Source organism: Fundulus heteroclitus, chromosome 3 (assembly GCF_011125445.2).
Source record: "Fundulus heteroclitus isolate FHET01 chromosome 3, MU-UCD_Fhet_4.1, whole genome shotgun sequence".
Taxonomy (NCBI): Eukaryota; Metazoa; Chordata; class Actinopteri; order Cyprinodontiformes; family Fundulidae; genus Fundulus; species Fundulus heteroclitus.
In genome coordinates this window covers 9,057,295-9,064,931 of record NC_046363.1, presented here as the reverse complement: position 1 = coordinate 9,064,931, position 7,637 = coordinate 9,057,295, and positions in this window count along the sequence as shown.

The following is a 7,637-nucleotide window of genomic DNA, read 5'->3' as shown; positions in this document are numbered from 1 at the left end:
CCAGTCTGCCTGATCTAAACAATTATGTGAAGTCATGCTCTATGAAACTTTATACACGTTTGCTGATCATTACCTAAGATTGCTGTGTGTTAACTTTGGCAGACCTGCTCTTGCCTGTTGGACCGAAAAAAGAAAGCATGGGGATGATGTATTTCTTCTTGTTTATTATTTGCACTGGGCTACTGAGTGGGAAAATGACGAGGGTGGGGGTTTGTGTGAGAGTGGCACACTCGCGCGACTGATGCATTGATGCCAGGAATAACAGTGAGAAAGTTGCTCCTGCACCTCATTAGGGTGAAGGAAACTGTTCCCTGGAGACACAAGAGAAAGTAAATAATACATTGAAAACTCTGCATTGCTGGATGTTTGCCGCCCAATCTCTGTTTTCAGCTTTTTAAATCATTCCGCCTCCGAATGACAAAGCAAGAGGCTCTATGTGCTGCAACCAGGCAGGTTTCAAAAAGGTTATAGCTCTCTGTTAAATGTCTCATAAATCCAAGCGAGAGAATTTAAGAGACATTTTTGGTACTTGGTATTTATCGACAAAAAAACAGATGGATGGATGGATGGATGGATGGATGGATGGATGGATGGATGGATGGATGGATGGATGGATGGATGGATGGATGGATGGATGGATGGATGGATGGATGGATGGATGGATGGATGGAAAATGGCATGTTGAGAATTATATGTATTCTACTCAACAATCAAAGGAATATCTTCATTGGTTTCAATACAAGCCTTTCCGGGCAAGCAGATCCTTCCTATAATTCATGAGAGTATTTTTTGCATGTTTCCACTGGTATTTTTGACAAGTTATTGTCAATTATAAGCTCCAAGTCTTTCAAGTTGGAAAGCCTCTTTGCATTCACTCTAATCTTTAGCTCTATCTATAAATTCTCTATCGGATTCAATGTGGGACAATTCAATAATTGTTGTATGAAATCCAGTCAAAAAAATTGTTTATAAAATGAAATATTACGTTCACATTCCAAGAAACTGACGTTTCTTTGCTGTCATCTGATTGGACAAATGCAAGCTTCTATATTGGTCATGCCCACAGCACAACTTTGTGAAAATATCAGTGTTGACAGGCATTGACATTTTACAGTGATTTAATTTATACAATTTTATAAACTGTTCAACAATTTTGCTATCCAAAAAGAACTATACGTTAATCAAAGAAATAAATCTCATTTATGGCCACTCAATGTTTGTTGTTAGTCTTTTAGCTGGAGTCTTAATTGAGTCTTGTTGTGTCAAATCAGCTCAGAACTGGAGCAATCCATATTTCATCCAGGGCTGGTTTATCAAATAATCCAGGTTAGATTGTTTTTGTCCCATACCATGCAACGTTATTTATTAAGCACTTTAAAACAGCAGCAAGGCCAACCAACGGACTGTGCAATAAAACAACCAAATAGAGGTCCCAGAATAAAATACATGAAACAGAAAAGATAAATTACAATTACTAGAATACTAAAAAGCACAAGAAGTTAAGAGCAACTCACACAGGGTCAAAGGCCATGGAATAAAACTGTGCTTTAATTGAGACTTAAAAGGAGAGGGACCCTGCCTGAAAGGCAGAGGTAAGTCATTCCATAGTTTTGGACCTGCAACTGAGAAAGTCACCTCAGAGCTTTCATCAATAAGTACACCTGATCAGTTGACCTCAGGGAGCACCGGGGGACATATGACTGCAGCAGATCAGATAAGAGGGGCCAGAATAATTAAGACATTTAAAACATACAAGAAGATCTTAAAGTGTTATTGGGAAATGAACTGGAAGCCAGTAAAGGGATGCTAAACCTGGAGAAATGTGCTTTGTTTTGCCTGAACCAGTTAAAAATCAGGCTGCAGCATTTTGAACAAATTCCATGCATGCAATGGCAGTCTGACCAATTCCATAAAGAAGCGCATTGCAATGGTCAAGCTTGTATGTTATAAAAGCATGTATAACTTGTATAACTAACTAAGCATGTATAACTGTCTCAAGGTTTCTTGAAGACAGAATGGGCTTCTATTTAGACAGCCATCTCAACTGGGAAAAGCAGGATTTAACAATTAAATTCTCACGGAAGAGTCCATTTTCACTCCCAGTTTAATGAAATTTGGCCGTAGAGGAAAGGTTGAAGTAGGGATTCCTGTTTGTGCCACTAGATGGAAACAGGATGATTTCAGTCTTTGAAACCCCAGTGTGTAAGACTTGCTCTCATCCAGTGCTGCGCTAAATGAACTCACTTTCCCTCCCTCTCGCTGGGCAAAGAGTATGGATGGTCATCCATTTCAACAGAAAAACCGCAAATAGAATGATCTACAGTCATCTTTACTTGTTTTATACACCTCCACCGACAGCACGTCTTCATATACAGGTAAAGGCTTAAGGCTAACAAATTTGTACCGTCAGCTACTGTAATGGACTTTGGCAGAATTTGTATTCATCAAAATTATACTTTATTTATGCAAATAAAAAGCTAAATTAGTTACACACGGTGCCAGTATTCTGTAGGCGGCGCTGTCTGCGCTGCCTGTTCTCTTCTCCTTTTCCCTCACAGGTGACTGCAGTTGACAGGTGGGCGTGGTGCACACCTGCAGCTCATTTCGGCACCTCTGGCTTGGAGCTTAAAAGAAGGTTGCAGTCAGCTGAAGGACGCCAGAGTGTTAAACCATTGTGGTACGCTTAGTGGCCACTGTCTCTCGACAGTTTCTCGTCCCAACGCTTCTCATGTTCCTGGTTCCCTGTGCTAACTCTTGTCTCCTGTTTTTTCGTAGTTTGCATTGTGCCTTGAATTACTCACCGGTCACTTCTCCGAGCGCTGAAGACAGATTCCTGAATCCCCGCAGCTCAGATTTTGCTCTGGCATTCCCCTCAAGGCCCCCCAGGTATTACCAAGCCGGACAAGAGTTTCCCTTCCCTGGATTCACCCTGGTTCCTTCGGCTGCTCTCTGTTCCCTGCTACCTGCTGTGGTGCTGCCCAAGCTCCCCGCCTTTGTTCCACCTGCCAGCTCACCTGTCACTCTGTCACCTGTTTCCTCCAAGAGTAAGAGTTCTACTGAATCCGTTCTTCCACTCCACTCCCCCCGGATAGGTTACCCGTACCTGGCGGTAAGCAGAGCTACACACAGCTTATTTCCCGCACTCGCTCTCATTAATCTGTTCCTTTCTTCTCCCGCAGTGTTTCGATCTCGCCGTCTCGATCACTGTCAGCTGCTCTCTGAGAGCACAACATTTGTGTACCTTTGAGCCTTAAATAAATATAAATATTAAATAAATTAACTGCTCGTTGTCTCCCAACTGTGTTCTGCATGTGGGCCAAACACCCGTAGAACACAGTCAAAATATATATATTTTTTTTAACATAGGTTGCACAGCAGCATGTTTAAAACTTCTTGGCACCACACTTGAAGTTAAACTTTTGTTCACAATAGAAAGAAACGAGGGGCCCAAAGTAAGGAAGACCTCCTTAAAGGAGCATAGCGTAAGTTGCAGTATTTTTGCAGATGTCTGCCCCCTCTGGCGATAAATTGAAATGACACCAGTGTTGTGCACGTGCATGGGAGAAGAAGAGATGCATCTGTTACTGCGAATGCACAGGTCTTTTGATTAGAGAAATGTCTTCTGAGGTAAGAAAGCTATAGATATATCTCCCCAATGCATCGATTACGGCAGAGACTCAACAAAGTAGCTAGGTAAACAAGAGAGTGCAACGCTGTGCATATCCAGAGGATTCGGTCCAAATCATTCATGAACTGACTAATCCAGCCAATAGTGGCAACTGCGATAAATAGAGGATAACTCACTTTATATATTGGGCAATTGTAAGAGCATGTATGGGAAAGAAAATAAATAATGTTTAACCTAAATACTTGCACTATGCATCGAGGGGGGACAGCAATGACGGAGAAACCAGAAAACTAGATATTAACTGCCCCAGAAAAGACTGTGAAACAGGTACAGCGTTGTCAAACACAGATAAACATGTAGAAATAATGTATGGGTCATAAGCTGCTGGAGAAATGAGTCTCCAAGGGTGTTTCTCACACAGTTCAGCGGATGCTTCCAGAGGAGCAGGTTCATTGAGATGAAGCACTGAACCCAGAGTAGAAAAAATAAAACTAAGAGGGTTTTAGAGTAAGAGACAAGAAAAATATTTGGATTTAGCAGCTTTTACAAACTTTTGATAACAATGAAGTTATTAACATTTCAAAAGAAACCTGCAACCTGTCTGTCTTTGGGAGCAGGTGTACTGTAATCCTATATGGGATGATGAGCGGTCACATTTCCCATTTCCCAGAATTTCCTCAAAATATTACCATGTTTCTACCATCTGTATCCAACCAGCTCTACCTTCTCTTCAGATGTTTGTACAGTAGGGGAGGTGTTTATGATCTTTGGATGTTGGCAGTTTCACTAGAGACACGGCCATAGAGCTCCATTAGGACTCGGCACACAGGACCGCTCTTTTTGGCTCTTTCGCCTATTGACACAGCTGCTATCTCGCTGCAGTTTCAAGCGTGGGGAACAAATGTGCGCACACTTCCTTACATGCAGACAAGCACACACGGAAACATCTGTAAAATGGTCTTTTTCTGTTAAATGTCATCAAAAGCTCTGTAGACACAGCTTTACTGTTTTTGTTCCCTTTTTGCTGAAATAAGGGCATATTAACATTTGTTTTAGTCCAATCAGAAGCTGCCTTCAGAAAGTCTTGAAAAAGCATTGAAACTTTGAAAATCATAGATGACATTAAAAATGTCGTTTTAAAAATACACAGCTAATTTTTTCACAATATTCTGAAAAATATTTGCCAGGCCAACCCTAATTTGTAATCCAGACATAAAGAATCCAGGAAGTTGTTGTCGCCTGTCGGACACAACTAGTAGTTGATGAAATTAGTGCAGCCTCATCAGCATTGCTCAAACACAGCATGGTCAACCACAGATTTGACCATGCTAACCAGTTTAAGTCCCATCTTTTCATCAGTTCTGGAGAAATGTCTAGTTTCAGTGATGTTCCTGTTGTCCCATGCTTTTTCCCTACTACTGCTAAACGCCTTCACTCTGTCATGGTATGCATATAATTCTGTGGACCTATCTAGACTTTCTTGCCACTTTATACTACTTGCCACTTCTTATACCTTTGTAGAATGAGATTTGGAACCTCTGCAAGCCACGGCTTTAACAGCAGGATACAAAACCGAAAATCGTAAAGGGAAATCAGACACTACATTTCAGTTATTTTGATTCTTATGACTGACAGGTGTACGCTCAAGAAAGGTATTGATTTAAACTGATTCAAAATATGCTTCAACAAAGTATTTGTTTAATTACTGTTTTCCACTAATAAATTATTGTTATTCTCCATGAATGTCGCATTAAATTTTAAAACCATTTCTCATGGTCAGTTTGTTTTGCTTGACAAAACCTGACATTTTCCAGGGATGGGTGCACTTTTAAGAGCCATCATTCTCACAGGCTTATTAAGCTGAAAAACTGATTTAAAAAATCAAATTCAATTCAAATCCAATACCATGAAGTCCATAATGAGCATTCAAGTTTAACAACTTGAGGCAGAAAGGTGTGTGACAGTTTGGTGATTCTGCTTTGGATGTGGCAGTAGTTTTCCTGATGGCAGCAGTTCAGAAAGTTCATGGACGGCGGATAAAAGTCAGGCACCCAGTGACCTCCTGAGCTCCCATCTCTATCCTCTGCAGGGTTCATTTCTGTTTGGCACTTCTCCTTGTAGCTGGAGTGCTGCAATGAGATGCAGTACGTCAACACATTCAGGGATGCTGATGCACTCTGTCTCGTTGCCTCTGCGCCAGCCCTCTGGCGGTTTCACCTCCCTCTCATAAACTGATTCGTCAGCCCCGTTAATGAGGCCCACTGCTGTGGATTCATCCAGTTTTTAACAATCGAAGGGGTCAGAAGGGAGCGTTACAGACCAGAGTGTCAAAGCTGAGATCCAAAATGGTGTGGCATCAGATCAAGTGTTTCCCAGGCTGACATAGAAAGCATCAATTTTGTGCCTAGTAACTGCTAGCTCTCTCTTTTAGTCGCTGTGCGGTTGAGTTTAGACTTTTGTTAGGTTTCGGTGTAAAACAAAGAACTTGCTCAGGTTCAAGAAAACTGCAGTACATGGCATTCATATATGTCTCATTTTTTGGGGGTTTCTCTGAGATGGCACTTGGCTTGTCAGTAAAACACAAAATATGGAACAGACAGACAGCAAACTTTTTGCTAAAAAACAAATTTATACAAGACTTTTCTCGACTGGTCCAAAGGTATCCATAGGGTGTTCCTTAATATCAGCTCCTGGTTTACTGAGAGCTGTTTTTGCGTCCTACAAGATATGCCACTATGAGCACATAAGTCAGGGTAAGGGGGGGTTGTACATCAAATATTTTCCTCTCGTTTGTTTCCATTTTTTTTTACTTGTCTGACTTCTTTATGATGTGGAGGGTAATCTGGTTATTGTACAGCTCCACAGCTGAGCTGAGCAGGTCCGGGATGATTGAGAAAAGCTGAGAACACAGAGTGAGAACGTAAATACAAATCTGCAGGATAATATACTGCATCACCGGTAACTCTATCCAGTGTCGGTATGCGGTGTAGTTCAGAGTGCAGAGCCCGCTTTATAAGGGGCGCCCGGGGGAAGTCTGCTGATAACATGGGAATTGATGTAGGCCATTAAAGGAACGTGTGCGCGAGGATGGGGGGGGGGGGGTATATTACATTTGGCCTCCACTACAGAACTGTACATCAGCATGTTGTCACCTAGGCTGATGTCACAGCAGGTCCTTCGGCTATGAAAACACATGCTCAGCTTTGTGTGTGTGTGTGTGTGTGTGTGTGTGTGTGTGTGTGTGTGTGTGTGTGTGTGTGTGTGTGTGTGTGTGACCGGACCAGACTCTCCACTCACTAATGTGAAAAATTATGCCAAGAGGTACACTTTTTTTGGGGGGGGTTCATGGTGAAATGAAATTCACTTTCAATTAGATCACGGCTGTTTAACAGATGCTCCTAGCTAAAGTATTGATTCCCCTTGAAATCCTTCATATTTTGTCATGTTACAGCCACATACATCTGTGTATTTTACAGGGAATTTATGCGCTAGACCTACACAAAGAGGTTTTTAACCGTGAAATGCAGCAGTATTCGGCCCACCTGAGTAAATAACTTTATAAAACTACCTCTGGTAACAATTTCAGCTGCAGCAGGTCTTGTGGGGTATGGTCTACCAACTTAGTGCACATAAACTGAACATTTTTATTCTATTTTACAAAGAAGATTTGAAGCTCTGGCTGTATGTTCAGAGCTATCGTACTGCTGGAAGCCTGTTTTAGGTCTTTGCAGCCCCTAACAGGTTTTATTCCTGTGTTGTCCTGTATTTAGCTCCATTGGTATCCCTGTTTTTGCAGAAGAAAGGCAACTGCGCAGCATGATTCTCCCAGCGCCATGTTTTACTGTGGAAATTGGGTGTCATGGAGATGTGCAGCATTTTTTTTTTTTTTTTTTTTGCTACTGTACATAGCCCTTTGCCTGTAGGTCAAAAAGTTACATTTCAGTCTCTTCTTCACACTCCTTCTGGATGATGAGCAGTACTCTGTGAACTCATTGCACTGGTTTGTTTT